The 27,071-nt window shown below is 37.4% G+C and overlaps 1 long non-coding RNA gene across 1 annotated transcript; it reads left to right on the forward strand.

Moving 5' to 3' along the window:
• The first annotated feature begins 22,648 nt into the window (after window positions 1-22,648).
• Window positions 22,649-25,396, forward strand: LOC120435749. Its single transcript, XR_005609882.1, has 3 exons — window positions 22,649-22,662; window positions 23,961-23,992; window positions 25,192-25,396. It is a non-coding gene; the product is annotated as an uncharacterized LOC120435749 (long non-coding RNA).
• The last annotated feature ends 1,675 nt before the right edge of the window (window positions 25,397-27,071 follow it).

Here is a 27,071-nt window from a genome sequence, read left to right on the forward strand (position 1 = left end):
CGAACCTCTTCTGTAGAGGTTTAAAACAACTGTTTGTGTAGCAGACAATTAAAACTTCTCAGGCTCTTCACCTACTCACACAACCATTGTTCACAGCCGCTCGTCAGTAGGAATGAAGAGCACCTGCTGCTACTTCCTCTTTTATATCCTCCATTGGGTCCCCTGGGTCCTAAAGCCTTCCCCATTACAATTATGTAATATGAAGACAACATGTAGTATTTAAGTGACCAAGTAGTATTGGGGTAAAAGTTATTGAATAGTGTTGAAATAAAATGAAAACATTGTGAAGGATTAAAATATTCCAAGAGCTCAACTTACTTCATCTAAACATGTTTCAATCACGTTTTATAAACTCAAAATGCACGTTTATTGAATATGAAAAAGTTGTGTTGTTTGAACTCAATTGTTTAAGTTTCTGCCAAAGCAAAACATTTGTGTGCAACCAATGTCCACTATTGAATCAAGTAAATCCAACATGGCCTTTTTTTCAGTGTACTTCCAGGCTCTTTAAGACATGGATGAGTGGTAACAAGAGCTTCTGCTGCCAAACAGTTAGCCCAACATGCATGTCTGTGGGCTTCAGAGTACCTGGAAACTGCACAGTCACAAGGAACCTGTTTTTATTATATAATAATTATGTGTGCCTATGCCAAGAGGCACACATATTACTATTCGTCGGATTTATTATTCTTATTATTATTTTGGTCCCATTGAAACAAATTTCAATCTTCATTTGTGGTGTGTTGGCTCTCTCTAGTGGTATGCCGGGAGTGGTACAGCCTGTCTACCCTTATTTGGATACCGTAATGACGACAATATCAATGGCGCGCACAGCCTCGCTGCTTTCAGGAACCATTGGAGGTTTTAAGGTTGCGCGAACCATTGAATAGTTACGGTAAACACAATGGCGTCTATGCTTGGTGGAAAACTCCATATCCCACAATTCATAGCACACCTCTGCCGAGTTAAACAATGGCGGCCACCACTTCGTTTTATATGTCTTTTATTAGTGTTTCTAGGTCACAAAATAAACTTTTAAGATATTTTCAGGCGAGAATGTAGGTGTGTAAACTTCAAATATCTGCTTGTTTTATCAAGACATCCCATATTAGCGACAATGCTCTGACGACCGTCCTGCCTGACAGCTAGCCGGCTACCTAGCTAGCTGCCGCGCCTTGGCTGCAAATGGACAGCGAGGGACTCTCTCTCTCTTTCACCTCCCGGTCTCTCGCAAATGCTCGCACAGAATCGGAGTTACAGCTGGATGTGGAAAAAATAACTGAGTTGTTTGGTGGTGCTATAATGCGGAGCTACAACAGTGGGCAGCTATCCACCGGTGTATGACAGAAAGGACATGCCGCGACCGGTGTTTGCTAACGCAGAGGTCAATCGTGGATCAGGGAAAGCGAAGGCAGGAGCGTGAGGTGAACTGAATTTCAGGTAAGAAGTTATGACCTGCACTCTATTTGGGTCAGATATAAACCGAGTTTAGGTGTAGTTTGTTTTCATTGTGCTGACTTTTTACAATCGTACTGCGTGCTAGCTAGCACGACGGGAGTTTGTATACAGCTGTGTCGCGCTAAGTTACTGACGTTGGACTTTATTTTATTCATAAGGGTTCGTTCGTAGAGAGTTGCCGTACAAACGGAATCGTGCCACATTCAGAGAAAATATTACGATTTATTCTGTTGTTACGAAGCCTCCCCCGTCATTCTCTGCCTGTTGCAACTTCAATCATGAAACTGATCAATGATCGGCTTTTCGCTCTTGTTTGTTTATCGCCTAAACAACAGCTGCACGTTTAAGCTTGATCAGCTGTTGTTAGAATTCATTTGCTTCTAATTTCTAGTATCAGCTGATGTCGATGTGGAAAAAATAACTGAGTTGTTTGGTGGTGGAGCTACAACAGAGGGCAGCTATCCACCGGTGTGTGACAGAAAGGACATGCCGCGAACGAGACATAAAAGGCGGTGAGGCTACCGCCGATCGACCGTGTTTGCTTGCTAACGCGGAGGTCAATCGTGGATCAGGGAAAGCGAAGGCAGGAGCGTGAGGTGAACTGAATTTCAGGTAAGAAGTTATGACCTGCACTCTATTTGGGTCAGATATAAACCGAGTTTAGGTGTAGTTTATTTTCGTTGTGCTGACTTTTTCAATCACTTACAATAACTTGTACTGCGTGCTAGCTAGCACGAGGGAGTTTGTATACAGCTGTGTGCGCGCTAAGTTACCGATGTTACCGATGTTGAACTTTATGACAGCCTCCCCTGTCATTCTCTCGCCTGTTGAAACTTCAGTCATGAAACTGATCAATGATCGGCTTTTCTCTCTTGTTTGTTTATCGCGCTAAACAACAGCAGCATGTTTAAGCTTGATCAGCTGTTGTTAGAATTCATTTGCTTTTAATTTCTAGTATCAGCTGATGTTTGCTGCAGCCACAGCTGTAAAACGGCTGTTCCAAACCAGATGTCCTTACTGAATCATCAGAGCTGAACAGGTGATGGAGAAACAGGTTTACCCTTAGGTGACATGAATGAGTTGAAGGAAGTTATGAACTGTTTCTGAGAGACAAATATACACCAAGCTCCTTTTTTGTGTAGCTGACAGCTGGTAACTGTGCAGGGGCGGATCTAGCAAAGCTTTTGCCAGGGGGGCCAGGTAGGGCATTAACAGAGAAAGGTGGACACAAAGATATACTTTTCTTTCTTACTCTCATATAAAATATTTAGCTTTTATTAAATAGTTATCTGAATCTTACAACCAAAGTTTGTATAATAATACACAAGATTGGCTGTAGACCATTGTTCATCATTCAGAACACTGTGTAAAAATAACAAAAACAAAAAGTGAATGCAAAAGTGCATAAATATTTATTTTACGTGTTTCATGTGTGTGGCGGGCGTGGTCTGCAGTGCCGCTGCAGGGAGGTGGACCCACCTGAGCGGCACCTGCAATCACGCCTCTCGGCGTAGTCTGTGCTCTCTCGGCTGTTTTTGGGTGTGTGTCGGGCTGTGAGTTGAAAAGCTACAGCCGGCTGTTTGGGTACACCAACCATGTGTGAAAAGTGGTCCATAACGTAATGCTTCAAAGCGTGTTCATGCAAACATTGTCGGATCTGCCGTGGTACAATGGGACTTCTGCTCATGAACCTGTGTGCACAGCGTCTGCAAATCGGTGCTGTACGAAGTCACTTCATCTTTACCCAAAACTGTAAGCTGTCATCTGTGAGGCGCGAGCGGTGTTTGTTTTTACCATAGTTCATGGTGGAGAATGGCTGCTCTGCTGAATTTTGCTCTCTGTAGCTGTATGAATGGCAAACTACACTGATTACCAGCGGCATAGGCACACATAAAATTTCTTCTGAAATTTTCCCTTTCTAGTTTCTAATTATTGTTTCTCACATGTCAAAATTAAATTTCCAGTTTTGATTCTTGTTTTTTTCTTAAATGGGGTATGTTGAAGCTGATAGTGCTGTCCTACAACTTTTATTTTTAAGCCATGTGACAGTAAATCCCTCCATACTCCACCATGTAAAGTCAGAGTTGTAATGTAACTATAAGTACTTTTACTTTACACTAAACTTTTTAAAATCAGAAGCCAACTTACTTCACAGAATCAACTTTTTACACATGAAAAAATGAAATGCTGGTTTAAAAAATAAGTAGAGCTAATATCATCAGCTGATTATACTTATAAGCAGCGTGTTTGACTTTGGTTATTTTTACATACAGAAATGTTGCAGTTCTCCACTTCTTATCTGCAATGATTTCATGCTTTTTCTTTTAATCTTTCTTAAAAGTAATTCGGAGTAGTTAGGAGGGTTGTTTCTCCCCTCCATTTATTCTCTTTTCTGTTTTAAACCACAATAAACACAAATGTGATTAAGAAAAAATAATATATATATATTTTTTAATATTAAGACATTTACTAATTGCAACTTGATTAATAGCAACAACAAAAGTCATTATTGACAATTTAATCATATGTAACTCTAATGTGACCCTAACAATAATACATTTTATTTAAAAGTGCCTTTCAAGACACACAAGGACACTTAACAATAGAGTAAAACACATAGTAGAACAATGACAAAATGAAGAACAATATAAAACAAGATCAAATAAACAAACATTAAGTTCACAGTGAATATGCAGATTTGAACAGATGGGTTTTGAGCTGAGATTCAAACTGGGGGAGAGAACCAATGTTTCCTATATCTGGGGGCAGAGAGTTCAACAGCCTGGGAGCAGAGCAGCTAAAATCTCTGCTTCCCATGGTGGTGAGGGGGAAAGAAGGCACAGAAAGCTGGATAGAAGAAGTTCAATATGAGCGGGCAGAAAAGTGCTTAACAGGTCAGAAAGGAGGAGCGAGGATATGAAGGGCCTTGAAGGTGAGCAGAGAAAGGCTGTACAATATCCGGAATTTCACTGGGAGCCAGTGAAGTTCCTGAAGGATAAGGGTGATGTGCTGGTAGGAGGGGGTTCTGTAATAATGTGGGGGGCTGAATTATGAACTAGTTGAAGCTCATGGAGGGATTTTTGGAGGAGACCATGTAAGAGAGAATTACTATAGTAAATGAAATAGGTAATGAGAGTATGAACAAGAATGGACGCAGACTGGGTGGTAAAAAAAAAATAGGACGGAATCTGTTAATGTTGTGTAGATGGAAATAGGAGATGTGATTGGAACCAGGCTAGGGGTGTGTCGGAGACCTAAAGAGACGAAAGTCTGTTTAGAAGGATGGAGTAAGAGATGGTGTCAAAGGCTGAACTTAGATCCAAAAGGACAAGAATAATGAGAAGACCAGAGTCAGCTCCAATTAGAAGATTGTTGGTGACTTTAAGTCAGACAGACAGATTGGAGGAACAAGACGCAGGTGCACACAATCCACATGAAAATGAGGAAGTAAAACTAGATCTCAAACACAGTGGACAAATGAGAAACAATAGCTAAATGCAAACACAAAAGTAAATGACACAAAGAGAAAACCGAGATGGAGACTAAAGAATAGGGAGAAATCATTACTTGAAAATATAAATAGAACCTAACCTGCCAAATGTGAAAACAAAAACCTAAGAAAAGGTGAAAAATTCCAACAATCATATGACCCCCTGCACTGTAAAAACGATAACTAGTAATTGTTGATTTGAGTAAAGTTTTCAAATTAAACTGACTTAGAAATAAAACTTTCCATTTACAACCTAAAATAGCTTGTCTGCCCAACAAATTTCTTCCATTGTTGTCCTAACTAAGATTTTCTAGCGAGCATAACAAAGATTATCAACTTTTGAGTAGATTTTTTGAGTCGAGTTGGGAACCGTGGGAAACCCGTGGAGTGACTGGCACACGTCGTGGTCTGAATAAGTTTGAACTAGACCAAACGAGCCTGAGCAGACTGTGTGATAGTGGTTTGTCGATGTGTTCTGAACTGAAAACCTGCTAAGAAACTTTGAACAAACGTGGCCAAAGTTGGATGAAAATTACAATTTTTCAACCATTACGGATTTTACCTGGTCTGAAGTTGGAGTGTATTATTTGACCATTTTTGGACAGGTGCGGAGCTGCCGCCATTTGCCCTAGCAGGTAAGCTAACGACATCTGTTATTAGGATTTTCTACAAGCGCTAGGCTGCATCCTCCTGAGGACCCAGGAGGGTGGAACGAGTAAAGCACTGAAAAAAAGCCAAACAATAACATATTTAAGTCATCTAAGGGACTTATATATCATGTTTAAGCTAGCGAAGGACCGCTGGGGTTGAAAATGATATGCCAGGAGTTCGCTGTTCTCGCTGCTCTAGCGAGCCTTCAATCCCCAGCTAGCTATCGAAGCTGGTGGTAACAGACGCCTCCGAAAACGTAGAAGCATTTTTGCAAAATGTGTTGTCTTAATAAACTGAGCAGATATTTGAAATTTACACAGCTACATTCTCGCCTGAAAATACCTTAAAAGTTTACTTTGTGACCCAGAAAGAGTAATAAGAGTAATATTAAAACTAAGTGGCTGCCGCCATTGTTTGAAACTAGATTCGGCTGGGCACGCTATGAATTCTGGCATAGGGTGGGCCACGAAGGATACACCTGACCCATCCTTCAAAGCTGTGGAAAGTATTGTATTGTTTTGAGAGCCTTTTGTTGGTGGAGTATTGATTTTATGTACAATTCCACGGGTAGACGCGATCTGTACGGTCCGACTTTGCACATGCGCAGTAAGGATCGGGAGTCCGATCCGTAACCTTTTTTTTTTTCGCTCGTTTTTTTTCTACATTATATTGAAATGTTTCATTATTGCAAACATTTTCTCTCAGGCGGAGAGAGGTCGTGGAGTGTCAGCCTATGGTATCTGAGGTCCAGGAGAGATGACCTGCGCTGTTTTCCTCTGAGGAGGTAAGATTGTCCTAATTTATTTATAATTTAATTATTATTCAAATTGGGCATGATTTATACTTATATTGAAGCAGTACGGTATTTGCTGGGGTAATGCATTGGCCAACTTTATTATCTTGTGCTACCACTCCAGTCAAGGCCCTTGCCAGTGTTATATTGAAATCCTTACCCTGAACATTTCTGCCAGTACAAGAGTCCCCATGCTAAATCGAAATTGTGAAACAGAAAGGCAATCTCATAATTTTGACTTAGCATGTATTTTTTTTTTTTTTGTGCTAGAAATAGGACTTCTATAGTCTGAGATTGTTAGGGAAAGAATACTAAGGCAGGTCACAGAATCTGATTGGTCACAGATTTTGGTGCAACTTAGAACATAATATGTATTTTCATATTGATACTGGGTTTTGTGGGGGTGTTTCTATTCCTGTGCAAAAGACGTATTCATGAGAGATTTTTTTGAAGTAGGTAGGTTTTGCTGTTGATGACACAGTCAGGCATATAACATGGTGCAGACTGTCCAAGACAGCTACCCAGGAATTTTCTGTGCTGAATAAATGACAATATTTTGGTGAATGTATTGTTTAGATATCTGAAAATTTCATCGGATCACAAGCAAAGACCTCCTGGGGACCTTCAATGCATCCCTTGACAAAGTTGTGCCTGGCCTGCTGAAACTGTACTGGTCTAAGAAGGGAGCTCTTGGTGAGGAGATGGAAGACCTCCTGGATAAACTTGATGAACAGGTGAGTGAAGTGCTCCTTTATCTGACATTTTCAGAAGAGAGTATACTTCTCTTAACAGAAACTGAAAAAGATGTTGGCTTCAAATAAAACACATCAGTGGATATGTCAGTAAAAATGAATGTCATGAGTCATTGCTTTGTTCTTATTTGGCAGTATTTTATTTAATTTGTAAAACAGATAAGATAAGATAACCTTTATTAGTCCCACATGTGGGAAATTTGTTTTGTCACAGCAGGAAGTGGACAGTGCAAAAGTTATGAAGCAAAAATTAGAATAAAATAAGAATAAATACAGTACAATGAAACGAAAGTAAAATTGTTAACATGGTGTTGTTGTTTTTTGGGGGGGGGGTTGTACGTTTTGCATGTTGCTGGGTCTGACCTGTGCTTTACTTTCATTACTATGAGAGTTCTGATTTTGCATTGTGTATAGTACACCATGTTACTTCACTAATTGAAATTCTTGTTTTCCACTGAATACTCTTTAGACATCCAACACTGTGTCCAACGGGCACTGAGAGGCCTGCCCATTTTCCTCAAGAGAAGATGCAACAGAGGTTTTCCTGAAGTGATTAGTAAGTACAAAAAAGTAATGCAAGTAAAACTAATTGCTATGAGATGTTTTTAAAGGATGAGTTTATCCAAAATGGAAATGTACACTTTCTCAGTGCAGTCCAGATAATTTTATAGTGGGGATTGCAGTTGTCATAACTCTCACTCCTTTTTTTCTGCTGAGCAGCAGCTGGGCATTGTTAGTGGTTGTTCCATAGCAGAAAATATTTTTGTACAAAACTCACAAGGTGGCATTAATTAAAAGAAAATAAGCTTTTTCTTCTTAAAACCTCCATGGGTCAAACGACCAGCATGGTATAGAGGTTAAAGTTAAAATCTTTAGAAATTTGTTTTGTCTTTAGTTTTTCTTAGCTTTCAATAATTCATATTTTACTTTTCTTCAGGACACTGACATTTTGGAACCAGTGTTGAACGGTGCATCAGTTGCCATCCTCACCATCCTACAAGATGACGATGCTGATACGCCCTGTGCGAGAACATGCAGTTGTGTTGAAGGGGACATTGTGCTACATAACATTCCAGATCTCTCTACTGCCCTGGCATACCTCTTTGGCCTTCTGTATGCCCTCAACATTGATTATCCAAAGCAGATGAGTTTTACCTTTGAAGCAATTCAGGCCATCTTATTTTGGCCTGGTCGGACAATATGAAGGTGAAGTGGATAAATCATTATTCGAATGTAAATTTTAGTCAGATGAATCTGTATTGTTGAGAATATATGGTGAAAATTTGTCTTGTAGTATTTTAAAAGATTTGTTATAGTGTTAGTTTCCTCTTCATTGATGGTAACATTTCTAAGAACTTTTAACTTCCATAGTTCATCATAGTAAGCCTGTGTAAAATGTCAATGTCTGGGTGCATAGGCAATCGTTTGTAGCACTACCCTATTTAATGTGCAATAGTTATGTTCAGCTTTTACAAGACGGTCAGGGTGTGTGTGCGTGAATTATTAAGTTGCTGGACACTTTTCTTTTTGGTTCTGGACTCTGGAATTTTAACGTTTCTGCTGGGGTGCTCAAAGCACCCAAAAAGAAACTGGCAACACGTTTTTTGTTTGTTTGTTATTTCTTTTCTTTCTTTCTTTTTTTTTTTTTAACAGAAATTCACCCTACTACCCATGACATTCTGAAATGTACTGAAAAGACTGTTGAACAAAATAAATAAGCTTTTAGATAACATTGAATTGTGCTTTGTTTTATTCTATATCTATTTATTAAGTGTTTTTCAAGTATAATAAAACATACATTTTCCTTTGTTTATATAGGTAAATTTTCAACTCACTGGAGTAAGAATTGTATGATTACTCAACAAGAATATCTGTGTTTGGTGAAGGCAGAAATACATGGCATTGAAACCAGAATTTCTTCGTTAGACTTCCAGGATTATCCTAATTAGGTGAACAAGAAGATCCAAGTTGGCAGAACTTGTAAATCTTAGTTGAGTCAACAACAGTTGGCAAAAGTTGAGAAAACTCAAAAATCTCTTGCATCATGTTGCCTTGAAATTTTACGTTTTCTCAACATTTTCTTTTTTACAGTGTGTGAGCAAGCGCTTTGGCAACAATGGGGAGGAAAAACCCTATTAAAAAACTCCCTTTTAACAGGAAGAAACCTCCAGCAGAAACAGGCTCAGGGAGGGGCGGCTGTCTGACTCAATGGGTTGGGGATGAGTGGATGATACTGGAGCATTTTGCAGTGCTTTAACACTCATAAGTGAATAATGTGACTGTTTCTTCCTGGCTGAGAGTTGACAAGGTTGAACTCCAGAACTGAGGTTCTGCAGGGACACCCAGTACAAAATAAAGAAGGATTATTTTCAGTTCTGAGTCATGCAAAGTTACTCCAGTAGAGCCAAGGAATTAAAAAAAATATGGCAGCTTATTTTTCGAGCACACTGGAGAGTCACAGGCTCTTCTTCCAAAGAGTTTGTACAGAGGATGATTGTGCTTATTTAAAGCAACTTAGCAGCAGGACTCCCAGCCCAGCAGGGGGGCAGTTTTAAACCTGCAGCCAAGATTAGAAAGCATTTTTCTGAAAAGCCTGTCGAGGAGCAGAAACCACAGAAACCACACCAGATGTTCTGAGGAGGAGTCACAATGTCCGCACTTTGAAAGCCTGAAACTCTCTACAAGCATGAACGACCACACACATAGTCTTGTTTTTGCCATTTAGGAGGACAGAGGCATCATTTCAAGGAGATCTGAAGCATAAAGCCAGACTTCAGCTTCACAGGCTCAGTGTGTTGAGTCTGCAGTGTTCAGTAAAAGTAAGAAAAAGAACAAAAAAACTAAACTCAAAGAGGATGTGTTGCTCTGTCAACCACAGCCAGACCACAATAAACACACGGGCTTTCCATCTAACTGATGAGTGGAAAAACACTGTGAGTGCCTCTTTATTGAAAAAACAAAACTTTATTTATTAGATTAGATTAGATTAGGTAGAATTTAGAAAAGAAATTTGCATAGTAATAAAAATTGGAGTAAAATATAAAGGGGAAATGAGAATATGAACATAAGCATAAATATAGTATATATATATATATATAGTGTTGGGTAGGTTACTTTTAAAATGTATTCCACTACAGATTACAGAATACGTGCATTAATATATTATCCTGCTTTTTACAACCACATGAATGTACTATTGCTGTGTGATCTATTACTGAAGGCTACTCGCCATCGCACTAACATAGCTGCCATTTGCTGAGGTTAGTTCATAGACTGCTTTCAGAACTGCACATGATTATTAGCAGCTAGCAGGTTCTTGTTGCTATCTAACAGTCTGCAGTCTATGAACTAACCTCAGCAACACTGTCGCCAAAGTGCTCGCTCATTGGAGGTTATCTGATTGTTGTGGTTTTCTCTCTTTTCTCTGTATTATTGTACAGAGAACATTCATTGTACTTACAATATAAAGCACCTAAAGGCAACCTTTGTTGTGATTTGGTGCTGCATTAATAAAACTGAATTGAAAACGGAATTGTTTTTATGCCAATAAAGAGCACTGAATATAAATCCTAAAGAAAAGAGAGGTTCCAACAGTTAAGTATTCATAATAATAATAATAATAACAATAATAAATTTTATTCAAAACGCCCCTTTCAAGACACCAAAGGACACTTAAAAATAGGATAAAACACATAATAGAACAATGACACAATGAAGAACAATCAAATAAAAGCACAAGATAAAATTAACAAACAGTGGGTTCACAGTGAATATGCAGATTTGAACAGATGGGTTTGAGTTGAGATTTAAACTGGGGGAGAAAACCAATGTTTCTTATATCCGGGGGTAAAGTAAGTAAGTAAGTAAAATTTTATTTATATAGCACCTTTCAAGATAAAAATCACAAAGTGCTTTACAGAGGCAGAAAACAGACATTAAAATCCAAAACAAATCAAAATTAACCAAAAGCGAGTTTAAACAGAAAGGTTTTTAACTGCTTTTTAAAAGACATGACTGAGTCCACAGATCTCAAACTCAAAGGGAGCGAGTTCCAGAGTCTGGGAGTCACTGATACAAACGCTCTGTCACCTTTTGTTTTTAACCTTGTATGCGGGACAACCAGCAACCCCTGGTCACAGGACCTCAGGGACCTGCTGTGATAAGAAAGAAGAAGATCACTTAAGTAAGTTGGAGCTACACTGTGCAGGGCCCTATAAGTCATGATTAGGATCTTAAATTGGACCCTGAACTTGACAGGGAGCCAATGCAGCTGAATCAGGAGGGGAATGGCATGGGAGTGTTTGTGATGCTTTGTCAGAAGCCTAGCAGCAGCATTCTGAACACCCTGCAGTCGTTCCAGGGAGGCATACTTAAGCAAGTAAACAAGGAATTACAATAGTCTAAGCGGGATGAAACAAAAGCATGAATAATCATTTCCCATTCGGAACGTGACACAATGGGACTCAGCTTAGCGATATTTCTTAAATGGTAAAAACAAGAGCGAACCAAAGATTTAACGTGTGTGTCCAGCGTCAGAGCTGGATCAAATGTAACACCAAGGTTCCTAATGGATGATTTAATATAAGAAGCAAGAGTTCCACAGCCTGGGAGCAGAGCAGCTAAAAGCTCTGCTTCCTATGGTGGTGAGGCGGAAAAAAGGCAGGTCAGGTGCTTAACAGGTCAGAAAGATAAGGAGGAGCAAGGTTATGAATGGCCTTGAAGGTGAGCAGAAGAAGTTTATACACCATCCGGAGTTTCACTGGGAGCCAGTGAAATTCCTGGAGAATAGGGGTGATGTGCTGGTAGGAGGGGGTTCTGGAATTTTGAACTAGTTGAAGCTTCTGGAGGGATTTTTGGAGGAGACCATGTAAGAGAGAATTACTATAGTAAATGAAAGAGGTAGGAAGGGAACGAGACTATGGACTAAAATGGACGTAGACTGGGTGGAAAGAGAAGGACGTAATCTGTTAATGTTGTGTAGATGGAAATAAGCAGAAAGGATGAGATTATTGATGTGATATTTCTAGGATAGTGAACTGTCTAGGATGACACCAAGGCTGTTAACCTGAGGAGAAGGGAAAACTGTGGAGTTATCAATGGTGAGTGAGAAATGATTAACCTTCAGTAGGTTGAATTTGTGCCAGTAAGGAGGATTTCAGTTTTATCCTCATTGAGCTTTAGAAAATTAGAGCTGAACCAGGATTTTAATTGTGTGGATGCTTTAAGCATCCACACTATTGAGTTCCTGTTTCTCTTTATTCTTTATACTTTATTATTATTGTGTGGATGCTTTAGGCATCCACACTATTGAGTTCCTGTTTCTCTTTATTCTTTATTATCCTACTTTATTATTATTATTCTAGTTGCCACTTTTTGTACTTTTTTGGCACTTAACTACTTCCACGATCTTCAGCCGATTTTCACCGTTCAAATTTTAAACTATTCTGCTATTTTTGCTAATTCCTGCTATGACTTTTGGTATTTTCTGCTCTTATACTTTTTAAAATATTAAGCTTTTTATGCTTTTTTTTGTCCCATTGAAATGAATGGAAAACTTCCACAATTCTGCTAAAACTTGCTTGTTTTTGAAACTTAACTACTTTGGCCTACTTTCGCCTAGAACAACCATTCAAATTTTAAAATGTTCACAAATTATTGGGCTATTCATGAATGTTTCAGCTTTTTCATATCTGTTACCGTTTTCATCTTATCCCTCTTTAAGTTTTGAGTTTCATCTTTGTGATTTTTCACAAAATACATGCGTTGTTATGGTTGCTATGCAGTTGGTTCTAAGTGAGCCACTGTACCTTTGGCAATTTTCTCTTCATGTCCGAACAACTTCTTGCTACTCGCTCAATTTTCACTCAACTTCCACAAATTATACATCAAAACGTAGGTATTTTTGCTGGCTTTCAGAAAATGTCACCATCATTGTTGTGAGATTTATAGAATTTTGGCAAATCTCCTCAGACCAACACAAAGTCGCAAAACTCTCCATAGAAAGTCAATGGAGAGCTTGTTCAAAATCATCGCTTGATTTCTCTAATGAGAGGCATATTCGAATCGTCATATCTCCTTAACGAAGCGAAGTTGAAACATGAGGCTTGTCCCCGTATATCTTCAGACACTCCTGACGCTCACAATTCAAGAATTTTTTTCTCACCTATTACCGTTCTGAAATGAGTTAGACTTGTTTGAGGGTAGGAAATTCATCCTTCACTCAGATTTCTTCAGCTTTCAAACTCTGGAAATGAACCACTTTTTTCTCTCGTCATATCTTTTTGATAGATTTCCACAAAGACCTGAAAATTTCCATGACTGTTCACCAAAGCCTGCTGTCTCTTACGGTGAAAGAATTATATCGATACTCCAAATAGATTTAGAGTTAGAAAGCGTTGTTTGAGGGCAGGTCAAGGCAGTTTTTGCTTTGCCTCTACTCAGTTATGGTGCATTACAAGTCAAATATCCTTAATAATTCATATTTTAATGATAAATTGTTAACACTTGAAGATTCCCCCATCTCTTCTGAACAAAACGGTGTAAGAATGACCGTTCTAGCCCCTACGGTTAGGAAATTATGGCCATTTGTTTGAGGGGAATCCTCACTATGAGAAATACACTGCAGAAATCCTGTCTCTGTGCTCTGTGTCTGTAAAAACGGCTGCACCTGTTTTGGCGGGAAAAAGTACACAGCCTCTCTGATTGGTGGATTCAAATTTAGCAGCTCCCAGGCTGCTTGACTGACCTAGAAACTTGCTTGTCTCTCCCTATGTGTGTGTGTGTGTGTGTGTGTGTGACAGAGAGAGAGAGAAAGGGAGGGCGAGAGAGAGTTTTTATGGGAGCATCTTATTATATGATTTAAATTCAATATATTTAGACTGGTTGACTGAATTTGATCCTGTGTGTCTCTCTGTGCTTGTGTGTTTCCATATGTGTCCATATTTGTGACTGTGTCACTGTTATACTTTTTTTTGCTGATTTTTTTCATTTAACAATTACATTTGAGGGACCCTTAGCATGTTCAGGATTCTTTCAGCTGTCCATTTTGCTTTTCCAATTTTTCTATTTAAGTTATTACTATTGTGTTGAGTCATAGCATTTCTGCTGCTTTTCAGTATTTGTGCTAAATACAGCATTTCTGCAAAATCATACTATGTCTGCTATTTTATGAGATTTGTGCTAAATACAGCATTTCTGCTAAATCATACTCTTTCTATTTCATAAGATTTGTGCTAAATATAGTGTTTCTGCTATTTCTGCCAAATATAGTATTTTTGATTAATTAGGGTTTTTCTACCAAATCATAGTACAGTTTTACTGCTTTTTATAGGATTTTTAGAGGATATTTATATTGCTTAATATAGTATTTCTGCTTTTTATAGGATTTGTGCTTAATATAGTTTTTCTAAAAAATGTAGTATTTATGCTTAATCATACTATTTCTATATATTTCTGCCAGGTCCCCAGGCAGCTAATCCTCTGTGAGGACTGATACATACAAATACATATCAGGGCCTGCACGGCTTCCCAGCCAGCCAATCATATCTGAGGTCTGCCCTTTCTTCTCTCGTCATATCTCAGCGACAGATGTACAAAGACCAATGAAAATCGCAGTCAAAGTACACCAAAGTCCACTGATTCACCCAGTACAAGAATTATGCTTCTAGTCCACCTAGTTTTTGAGTTACACGACGTTTTGTAACTGCAAAAAACGGCGTTTTTCGCCTCTCACCGCAATCTGATTCTGACTGCTCATCACCCTGTTTTCCAGGCGCTCGCTCTCTTTCCCAGTGGCGCAGTTGGTAATGACACAGGTCTGCAACCCAAAGGTCGTGGGTTCAATTACACCTTGGGCAACATGTGTTTTTTCCCTACAAATTAATACACTATCACAGACCACTAATTCATATTCATCATTTATTACAATTCTGAAAAATTTTATGATTTTAGCAGCTTTTCTAATATGGATCTCAGATTCTTGTTAACACTCCATGGCACAAATACTGTTCTCTTTAAGCTCTGTGTGTGTGTGTGTGTGTGTGTGTGTGTGTGTGTGTGTGTGAGTGAGAGAGAGAGAGAGAGAGAGAGAGAGAGAGAGCCTTTTGATGGGAGCATCTTATTATATGATTTAAATTCAATATATTTAGACTGGTTGACTGAATTTGGTCCTGTGTGTGTCTCTCTGTGCATGTGTGTTTCCATATGTGCCCATATTTGTGATTGTGTGACTGTTATACTTTTTTTGCTGATTTTTTTTTTCAATTAACAATTAGATTTGAGGGACCCTTAGCATGCTCAGGATTTTTCCAGCTGTCCATTTTGCTTTTCCAATTTTTCTATAAGTTATTACTGTTGTGCTAAGTCATAGCATTTCTGCTGCTTTTCAGTATTTGTGCTAAATACAGCATTTCTGCTAAATCATACTATTTCTGCTATTTTATGAGATTTGTGCCAAATACAGCATTTCTGCTAAATCATACTATTTCTGCTATTTCATAAGATTTGTACTAAATATAGTGTTTCTGCCAAATATAGTATTTCTGCTTAATTATAGTATTTCTGCCCTTTTATAGTATTTGTGCTAAAACATAGTATTTCTACTAAATGTAGTATTTATGCTTAATCATACTATTTCTATATATTTCTGCCAGGTCCCCAGGCAGCTAATCCTCTGTGAGGACTGATACATACAAATACATATCAGGGCCTGCACGGCTTCCCAGCCAGCCAATCATATCTGAGGTCTGCCCTTTCTTCTCTCGTCATATCTCAGCGACAGATGTACAAAGACCAATGAAAATCGCAGTCAAAGTACACCAAAGTCCACTGATTCACCCAGTACAAGAATTATGCTTCTAGTCCACCTAGTTTTTGAGTTACACGACGTTTTGTAACTCAAAAACAGCGTTTTTCGCCTCTCACCGCAATCTAATTCTGACTGCTCATCACCCTGTTTTCCAGGCGCCGCTCTCTTTCCCAGTGGCGCAGTTGGTAATGACACAGGTCTGCAACCCAAAGGTCATGGGTTCAATTACACCTTGGGCAACATGTGTTTTTTCCCTACAAATTAATACACTATCACAGACCACTAATTCATATTCATCATTTATTACAATTCTGCAACCTTTTATGATTTTAGCAGCTTTTGTAATATGGACCTCAGATTCTTGTTAACACTCCATGGCACAAATACTATTCCCTTTAGGCTCTGTGTGTGTGTGTGTGTGTGTGTGTGTGTGTGTGTGTGTGTGTGTGTGTGTGTGTGTGTGTGAGAGAGAGAGAGAGAGAGAGCGAGAGAGCCTTTTGATGGGAGCATCTTATTATATCACTTAAATTCAATATATTTAGACTGGTTGACTGAATTTGATCCTGTGTGTGTCTCTATGTGCATGTGTGTTTCCATATGTGCCCATATTTGTGATTGTGTGACTGTTATACTTTTTTTGCTGATTTCTTTTTTCAATTAACTATTAGATTTGAGGGACCCTTAGCATGCTCAGGACTTTTCCAGCTGTCCATTTTGCTTTTCCAATTTTTCTATAAGTTATTACTGTTGTGCTAAGTCATAGCATTTCTGCTGCTTTTCAGTATTTGTGCTAAATACAGCATTTCTGCTAAATCATACTATTTCTGCTATTTTATGAGATTTGTGCCAAATACAGCATTTCTGCTAAATCATACTATTTCTGCTATTTCATAAGATTTGTACTAAATATAGTGTTTCTGCCAAATATAGTATTTCTGCTTAATTATAGTATTTCTGCCCTTTTATAGTATTTGTGCTAAAACATAGTATTTCTACTAAATGTAGTATTTATGCTTAATCATACTATTTCTATATATTTCTGCCAGGTCCCCAGGCAGCTAATCCTCTGTGAGGACTGATACATATAAAATTTACATATCAGGGCCTGCACGGCTTCCCAGCCAGCCAATCATATCTGAGGTCTGCCCTTTCTTCTCTCGTCATATCTCAGCGACAGATGTACAAAGAGCAATGCAAATCACAGTCAACGTACACGAAAGTCCGCTGATTCACCCAGTACAAGAATTATGCTTCTAGTCCACCTAGTTTTTGAGTTACACGACGTTTTGTAACTGCAAAAAACAGCGTTTTTCGCCTCTCACCGTAATCTAATTCTGACTGCTCATCACCCTGTTTTCCAGGCGCTCGCTCTCTTTCCCAGTGGCGCAGTTGGTAATGACACAGGTCTGCAACCCAAAGGTCGTGGGTTCAATTACACCTTGGGCAACATGTTTTTTTTCTACAAATTAATACACTATCACAGACCACTAATTCATATTCATCATTTATTACAATTCTGCAACCTTTTATGATTTTAGCAGCTTTTCTAATATGGACCTCAGATTCTTGTTAACACTCCATGGCACAAATACTGTTCCCTTTAGGCTCTGTGTATGTGTGTGTGTATCAATATTTCTCCCATTTTAAAGTATTACTCCTCCATAATTGTATTTCTGTTAAATCAAAGTACTTTTACTACATCTTAGTACTTCTGCTCAATCATAGTATTTCTGCTAAATCATAGTATTTTGCCAAATTATGGTTTTTGTGCCAAATCATAACTTTTGTGTTATGTTATAGTATTACTACTAAGTGGAGGAATTTCTGTCATGTTACAGTATATGTGCTGATTACAGTATTTCTGCTAAATCATAGTATTTCTACTATATTATATTTTTCTTTCTAAATATAGCATTTCTGCTATATAATTGTATTACTGCTATGTTATAATATTTGTGCTAAACCAGAGTATTTCTGCTGAAACATAGTATTTCTGCCAAATGATAGTATTTCTGTCAAATTACAGTATTTGTGCTAAAACATATTACTTTTTTTTTTTAAATTTCAATATTAGTAGTAAATTACAGTGTCTCTAGTAAATCGCAGCATTTCTGCTATGTTGTACTGTTTTTCTAAATCATAGTATTTCTGTAATGTTTAAGAATGTTTGGCTAAATATATTCTTTCTGTTATCTAATACTATTTCTCCTAAATTCTTGTATTTTTGAGAAGTTATCGTGTTTCTGCTAAGTTACAATATTTCTGCAAAGTTCTGCTATGCTATTGTATTTCTGCCAAGTATTATGTTTCCTCTAAGATATTACAGTTCTGCTAAGTTACTACATTTTAGCAAAGTTCCTTTGCTTCTGCAAAGTTTTTACAAATTCTGCAACTTTTCAGCTTTTTCTGCTAGTTTCAGCAGACAGCTTCAGCATTACAGCATCCACACTGCATTTTCGCAGGAAATGCAAATTTTCTAGTTATTCTAGTTGCCACTTTTTCACTTTTTTTTGGCACTTAACTACTTCCACAATTTTCAAATGATTTTCACCGCTCAAATTTTAAACTATTCTGCTATTTCTGCTAATGATCGCTATATCTTTTGGTGTTTATTACTGTTATACTTTTTAAAATATTACACTTTTTTCCTTTAATTTGTCCCATTGAAATGAATGGGAAACTTCTGCAATTCTGCTAAATTTTGCTTGTTTTTGAAACTTAACTACTTTTTTCCTACTTTCACGTAGAACAACCATTCAAACTTTAAAATGTTCTCAAATTATTGGGCTATTCAGGAATAAATCAGATTTTTCAAATCTTTTACCGTTTTATTTTTATGCCTCTTAAAGTTTTGAGTTGGAAAATTGTGATTTTCACAAAATACATGCGTTGTTATGGTTGCTATGCACTTGGCTTCCAGTGTGCCACTGTAGGTTTCGCAGTCTTCTCTTCATGTCCGAACAACTTCTTGCTACTTGCTCAATTTTCACTCAACTTCCACAAATTATACATCAAAACGTAGGTATTTTTGCTGGCTTTCCGAAAATGTCACCATCATTGTTGTGAGACTTATAGAATTTTGGCAAATCTCCTCAGAGCAACACAAAGTCTGAAAACTCTCCATAGAAAGTCAATGGAGAGTTTGTTCAAAATCACCGCTTGATTTCTGTAATGAGAGGCATATTCGAATCGTCATATCTCCTAACGAAGCGAAGTTAAAACATGAGGCTTGTCCCAGTATATCTTCAGACACTCCTGACGCTCACAATTCAAGAATTTTTTCTCACCTATTACCATTCTGAGATGAGTTACACTTGTTTGAGCGTAGGAAATTAGTCCTTCGCTCAGATTTCTTCAGATTTCAAACTCTGGAAATGAACCACTTTTTTCTCTCGTCATAACTTTTTGTTGGATTTCCACAGAGACGTGAAAATTTCCATGATTGTTCACCAAAGCCTGCTGTCTCTTACGGTGAAAAAATGATATTGATACTCCAAATAGATTTAGAGTTAGAAAGCGTTGTTTGAGGGCAAGTCAAGGCAGTTTTGCTTTGCTCTACTCAGTTATGGTGCATTAGAAGTCAAATATCTTTAATAATTCATATTTTAATGATACATTGTCAACACTTTAAGATTCCCCATCTCTTCTGAACAAAACGGTGTAAGAATGACCGTTCTAGCCCCTATAGTTGGGAAATTATGGTCATTTGTTTGAGGGGAGTCATCATTATGAGAAATAGACTGCAGAAATCCTGTGTCTCTCTGTGCTGCATGCACCTGTTTTGGCGGGAAAAAGTGCACAGGCTCTCTGATTGGTGGATTCAAATTCAGCAGCTCCCAGGCTGCTTGACTGAGCTAGAAACTTACTTCTCTCCTGTGTGTGTGTGTGTGTGTGTGTGTGTGTGTGTGTGTGTGTGTGTGTGTGTGTGTGTGTGTGTGTGTGTGTGACAGAGAGAGAGAGAGAGCGAGAGAGTTTTTATGGAGCATCTTATTGTATGATTTAAATTCAATATATTTAGACTGGTTGACTGAATTTGATCCTGTGTGTGTCTCTCTGCATGCATGTTTCCATATGTGTCCATATTTGTGATTGTGTCACTGTTATACTTTTTTTTTGCTGATTTTTTCATTTAACAATTACATTTGAGGGACCCTTAGCATGTTCAGGATTCTTTCAGCTGTCCATTTTGCTTTTCCAATTTTTCTATTTAAGTTATTACTATTGTGTTGAGTCATAGCATTTCTGCTGCTTTTCAGTATTTGTGCTAAATACAGCATTTCTGCAAAATCATACTCTTTCTGCTATTTCATAAGATTTGTGCTAAATATAGTGTTTCTGCTATTTCTGCTAAATTTAGTATTTTTGATTTAATTAGGGTTTTTCTACCAAATCATAGTACAGTTTTACTGCTTTTTATAGGATTTTTAGAGGATATTTATATTGCTTAATATAGTATTTCTGCTTTTTATAGGATTTGTGCTTAATATAGTTTTTCTAAAAAATGTAGTATTTATGCTTAATCATACTATTTCTATATATTTCTGCCAGGTCCCCAGGCAGCTAATCCTCTGTGAGGACTGATACATACAAATACATATCAGGGCCTGCACGGCTTCCCAGCCAGCCAATCATATCTGGCGCCTGCCCTTTCTTCTCTCGTCATATCTCAGCGACAGATGTACAAAGAGCAATGCAAATCACAGTCAAAGTACACCAAAGTCCGCTGATTCACCCAGTACAAGAATTATGCTTCTAGTCCACCTAGTTTTTGAGTTACATGACGTTTTGTAACTGCAAAAAACGGGGTTTTTCGCCTCTCACCGCAATCTGATTCTGACTGCTCATCACCCTGTTTTCCAGGCCTTCGCTCTCTTTCCCAGTGGCGCAGTTGGTAATGACACAGGTCTGCAACCCAAAGGTTGTGGGTTCAATTACACCTTGGGCAACATGTTTTTTTTCCCTACAAATTAATACACTATCACAGACCACTAATTCATGTTCATCATTTATTACAATTCTGCAAACTTTTATGATTTTAGCAGCTTTTGTAATATGGACCTCAGATTCTTGTTAACACTCCATGGCACAAATACTGTTCCCTTTAGGCTGTGTGTGTGTGTGTGAGAGAGAGAGAGAGAGAGCGAGAGAGAGCCTTTTGATGGGAGCATCTTATTATATCATTTAAATTCAATATATTTAAACTGGTTGACTGAATTTGGTCCTGTGTGTGTCTCTCTGTGCATGTGTGTTTCCATATGTGCCCATATTTGTGATTGTGTGACTGTTATACTTTTTTTGCTGATTTTTTTTTTCAATTAACAATTAGATTTGAGGGACCCTTAGCATGTTCAGGATTTTTCCAGCTGTCCATTTTGCTTTTCCAATTTTTCTATAAGTTATTACTGTTGTGCTAAATCATAGCATTTCTGCTGCTTTTCAGTATTTGTGCTAAATACAGTATTTCTGCTAAATCATACTATTTCTGCTATTTTATGAGATTTGTGCCAAATACAGCATTTCTGCTAAATCATACTATTTCTGCTATTTCATAAGATTTGTACTAAATATAGTGTTTCTGCCAAATATAGTATTTCTGCTTAATTATAGTATTTCTGCCATTTTATCGTATTTGTGCTAAAACATAGTATTTCTACTAAATGTAGTATTTATGCTTAATCATACTATTTGTATATATTTCTGCCAGGTCCCCAGGCAGCCAATCCTCTGTGAGGACTGATACATATAAAATTTACATATCAGGGCCTGCACGGCTTCCCAGCCAGCCAATCATATCTGAGGTCTGCCTTTTCTTCTCTCGTCATATCTCAGCGACAGATGTACAAAGAGCAATGCAAATCACAGCCAAAGTACACGAAAGTCCGCTGATTCACCCAGTACAAGAATTATGCTTCTAGTCCACCTAGTTTTTGAGTTACACGACGTTTTGTAACTCCAAAAACAGCGTTTTTCGCCTCTCACCGCAATCTAATTCTGACTGCTCATCACCCTGTTTTCCAGGCGCCGCTCTCTTTCCCAGTGGCGCAGTTGGTAATGACACAGGTCTGCAACCCAAAGGTCGTGGGTTCAATTACACCTTGGGCAACATGTTTTTTTTTCCTACAAATTAATACACTATCACAGACCACTAATTCATATTCATCAATTTGATATTTGATATACCTTTATTAGTCCCACAAGGGGAATTTATATGATTACAACCATTATGTTTTAGAAAAAAGAAATAAATGTGCATTGAACACTCAGGGTCACTGTTAAAAAGTCTCATGGCAGTGGGGTTAAAGGACCTCCTGAACCTCTTGAGTCCTGCAGAGCAGTGAGATGAGCCTCTGCAGCTCCTACTGTCCTGAAGACTGTTCTTATTACTGCAGTCAGTTACATAAATCTATCTATCTATGTATAATACAGTACATTTTAACATACTGACCTTATGTTTATTTATGTCTTTTAACCATTATTTCAAATTCACAGAATCCTGTTTGAAACATTTAATGAACTTATAGAATTAAATTTCTGCATGTTGTTTTTTGTTGCAAAAAAATCTAGTATAATAATATTTAAATTTACATATATTTTTCACGTTTTCAATGCCAATTTTGTGTAATGGCAAAGTTTCCCACTACCCGTGAATGCCTCTTTTTATGTCTCTGGCTGACTCCTTAATCTCCGCCCAGTCTCTGCTCCATCCCTGCCGGTAAGCCTGCTTCTCTGTCTCTCTTCTCTGAAATAAAATGTCTATAAGCTGTTTGAGTGATTTACCGAGTTGTTGTTAGTGAGTTATGAAGCCAGTCAAGTATAAGTCATGTTAAAGTAACACAATGGCTGCTTTTTAGTGAAACGTTGTAATTTTAGTATTTAAAAGGAGTGTTTGGTATGCCCCTAAGCGCTAACGCCTAGCCTAGCTCCTATAGGCCTAGTGTGAAATTAATATGGTTCATTTGATTGTTTAATACAGTTATTGTGTTGTATTTGGTTCATTCAGTGTGTTAGTGTTTCTGAGTCTCTTAGGGAAGCTGAAGTTAGTTCTCCTCTTCACAAATCAGTCAGTTAAAACGGCCTCATTCTATAGGTTGTAAGGTAATGAGCCGCCATTTTAGAACCACTGATTAGCTGCTGGAGCAGCAGGGTCGGCAACTTCAAAGGAGCCATTTTACCGCCTCTGACTGAAAGCCGGGAGAAAAAGAGTCACGTGCCTGTGCCGGTGTGTCTGTGTTGTGGGTTAATTAACAGAAGGGAGCAATAGAGTGAGGATAAAACACATAATATAAGAATAATGACATTTCTTAACAAGAAGAAGTTTTTTAATTAATCAATTTTAGTTTTTTAGTTAAATTTTTAAGAACTGTTTAACAAACACTTGTTTGTACAGGTTGTTTTTTTTTTTAAAATAAAACCTACACCTGCAGCTCTGTTTAACTTCTCACTTTGTGAAAAATTAATGAAATCTAAAAAGGCCACCTTCAAATAAATAAAATGCAGCAGTGCACCATTAATATTATAAATATGATATGTAGATATTTAAAACAACAGCATATTAAATGATACTGTGTGCAGGTAATATTTTTAGGAAGCAGAATTTGAATGCAGACCAACTCAAATGTTGAAGCCTACAAAATATCATCCAAGCTTTCATTTATGATTGTTCATGCTTTGAAATTGTGATGTCAGAATTTGATAAAGTGTGCAGTGCTAGGTGTAGCAAATCACTGCTTATGAAATCTACTGTGTTATCTAATAGCACCAAACTAATAGAGCTATCACATAACTGAGAAACTTGTGTGGCTTATTACAAATGGATGAAACCACATTTTACCTTAATGAAGACAGTAATATTTAATAAGGTGTAGAAAAAAGAGGTGAGTTGTTTGTTGCTGTGGTAAACAAAGAAGTGTACTGAATCTTTTGGACTACACAGAGTGATGCAGTATTGACTCTGATGCTGATTTGAGTTGTCTCATTCTGTATTTTTGTGCTTTGTCTTTTGTTACACAGAGTGAACGAGATCTTTGGTTTTGCCTTTGCTGGTAAGTTAACAGTGATTGTAACTGAAGCAGTATGAACCTGGCATTGTGTAGCACATTTGACGACTTACATACAGTAGTTTGACTTTTTGTGATACGTTTCCATTTACTGATTGGCAAAACACAAGATTTGTGACCTGTAGCAGCAAAGCCCCACACAGGGCCTCTGACTGTCCCTGAAAATGTCCCTGAAGTTTAGTAGCCCATTTATGTATGATTTAAATTTCATATGGCTTATTGAATTCAAACAGTTAAATGTCAGATGTCTTTATCCAGGTGTTCATTTTGTCCTTATGTTTGTGGATTTAAGTAGCAGACAAAACAATGAAAGTGTTTTAGGAGAGTCCGTATAAGTGGTGGCTCAAACACTTAAGAGCTGCACAGGTATTGATTCATATTGTCTCTCAAATTCTGCTGATGTATTATATTAAAGTCAGAACACTGTAGAAGTACTTTGCCTCACTCGGTATAAGTAATAGCTTTAACAGTTAAGCAATAATAAAAACGAAGAGAACCAGAGGTGTGAGTGGACATTGTTAGGTAAATTACAGCCAGTGTGTCTAATTAGTTTATTACTTATTTAGTGAATATAATGATTTTACAATTAAATAGAAATGTTGCCAAAAGGGACATTGCAAAATACATAAATATTCCTAGCAACGGGTACAATGAAAGGACTTTTTAGTGTAATATTTTAGGACATTTAATTTAATCACAAACATTCTGCACCTCTGTTATTGTAACATGTCAATATTTACATAAAACCTCATCATGTAAAACATGATGAGGTTTTCTGTTGCTTCTGATTACAAGAATTACTTTGTATTTAATGTTTTTAACCTGAAAGGACATTAAAAGTTTTGATTTTTCACACTTTATTAGCACTGACCTGTTGTAGAAAATGTTTGAGCCACAAGGCTTCTGTGTAGGAAATATTTGGTGTATCCTGCACTTGTGCCAACAAATATTGGTGCCTGTTCTTTGCATTTCTGTAGTAATAATGCTTTTATTACACATGCTAAAGCCATGTGAGACCCTGCAGTTCAATTATCTCCTCTTCAGACTACAGTAAACTTAAAAAGCTTAAAGTAATTTAGGATTTTACTAGTTAATTTGTGTCACAGTAAATTGGATTGTGTGTGAAGAGGCTCAACAGTCTGAATCATCTAACAGTGATCTGATGAATTGTTTCCTTTCTCTAGACTGCTGATCTGATCGTCTCAAGTCTGGTAAGTAAAGGTTTTTCTGAGGTGCAGTGCTGGGAAATGTTTCTCATGATAGGAGATTCAGTGTAGTGGTGTGAGTGAGCACAGCTATTGGTGATCATCAAAAGTCATCAAATCCTAGTAAAGTCTGTGTAAACATTTCCAGACCTACAGAGGTCCGTAGGTTATTGTAGCAGCACATATTTTTTTTTCACATTAGAGCAGCTCATGAACAGCAGTTTAGGTACAATTAAGTCTTCAAATAGGGCCTTGTGGATTTCAAAAGCTTCTTTCCTTCAATAATTAAGTCACTGTCTGAAAACTGCTCTTTGAATTAGTCTTTTATAATTAAAGATTTTGTTGATGACTGGAAACAATCAAAAGCACAGATACAGCATTCATTTCTGTATTTTATGGTTAAATGATCTACAAAGAAATTATGGTCATATATATTTTTAATTAGGCCTTTAAATCGGTCATTATAAGTATGTCCTAGATTTAGTGGAGTGCTTATGGCTGTGTATTAAACATACCCCAAATGTGACTGAAATATGTAGAAACAGTATTGTTTACTTTTATGTTAACGGTAATGTACTGTATTTTTCGGGTTATAAGGCGATGCAGCTAACCAAATATTCAGATAACTCAAACTATTCAACTCATTCACAGTAACTCTCAACATTTTTCAGTGGTAACACATAACAATACACTAACTTTTTCTGTTCAGTCCTCTTCCACAAATCTATCAAATTCTTCATGGATTGATCGGTTTGAAATCTGCTTCAGACGCATGTCTCTAAACAGGTGCCAGATTCTCATACACACACCATAATATTATGTTTAAGGACAATAGGAATTACTCCGCGAGGCACCTGACTACTGTAGCTGTAATGCTCCAACAATCCATCAAGCGCTGCAGCTTTGTAGCTTTCAAAGTCGTACTAAAACATTTTGACAGATGTTTGAGCGCCGTGTAACACATAAAATTGGTTTGAGGTCAGCAAGCACAGCCAGAATTAATACATACGGTAAACTGTTGATTTTTGAGAAAATTAAAGGCTTTTAAATGTGCCTTATAGTCAGAAAAATACTTGGAAGCCATGTTTATTGAAAATATGCCTAATTCCAGTCTCTTTCTGTCTTACAGGTGACCTGCTGCAGAATACCCTCTCCCTCTATCATTAACAAGCAATTCAGTCTGTCCTATCACTCTCCCTCTCCTGCTCCATCTTTTTCGACAAGCCATTCTATCTTCTATCATTTCTCCGCCATGAGCTCTATCTAAGTTGACAAGCTTGAACCTGAGTTGAAACGCAATCCTGTGACTTGAAATCAAGTTTTACCAGAATCTAAGTTTTTGGAATTGAAGTTACCAGAACTTCGTCGATCTGTTTTCAGAATTCTGAGAGATCTCTGCTCTCACTGCTCCATCTTTCCTGTCGTTAAACTCTCTCACATCCAGTCATTTTGCTGGAAATCACAAGTAGAAACTTGAAATTACAGTAGTAGAATTACACTACAGTAGAACTCACAGTAGAAACTACTTACACAGTCCTACATTTGTCATTTTAATTTTTACATTACACTTTGGAATAAACACTGATAGCTTGGCTTACGTGTGCAGTTACTTTGATAAATTATATAAAATACACACCTTTTTCAAGGTTTATTTGTAATAAGATAATCTGGTTATTTTGTAATACATACATTCAGACTGTTATATTCACATAGATAATAAATTGGATTCAAATATATTTTTCAAGTCTGTTTCATTGGCTATAACATTTGACTGCAAGTTTATACTATTATTATTTAAGGACAAACCCTTTTTGTCACTCTGTAAGTATTCAGTTACAATTGTCATCTAGAGGCTGCCC

This window comes from Oreochromis aureus, linkage group 3 (genome assembly GCF_013358895.1).
Source record: "Oreochromis aureus strain Israel breed Guangdong linkage group 3, ZZ_aureus, whole genome shotgun sequence".
In the NCBI taxonomy this organism is placed as follows: Eukaryota; Metazoa; Chordata; class Actinopteri; order Cichliformes; family Cichlidae; genus Oreochromis; species Oreochromis aureus.